Below are 362 nucleotides of genomic sequence, written 5' to 3'. Positions count from 1 at the left end.
GCTTTGGAAGCCGCGGCGCCGCCAGTTAGTGTAAGAGATCTGGCGAGCGGGACGCAGGATGCTCCAAGGATGCCCCAAGGATGCCCAAATGAGGCAGGGGCGGGACCCCATCCTAGTACCCAAGACATCCTTATGTAGGATACCACACATCCTCCAGCGCCTTGGCTCTCGTGGGCGGCCACTGCAGGGCGTGATTGGCGTGTGTGTGTGCCTTGGCGATTTGTTAAGGGTGAGGGAGGTGGGTGAGAAGGGGTGAGGGTGGGTGAGGGAGGTGGGTGAGAAGGGGTGAGGGGGGGAGGTGGGTGAGAAGGGGTGAGGGGGTGAGGGAGGTGGGTGAGAAGGGGTGAGGGTGGGTGAGGCAG

This window comes from Penaeus monodon, chromosome 25 (assembly GCF_015228065.2).
Source record: "Penaeus monodon isolate SGIC_2016 chromosome 25, NSTDA_Pmon_1, whole genome shotgun sequence".
NCBI lineage: Eukaryota > Metazoa > Arthropoda > Malacostraca > Decapoda > Penaeidae > Penaeus > Penaeus monodon.
The sequence above is the reverse complement of the archived record's forward strand: the minus strand, read 5'-3'. Positions refer to the sequence as shown.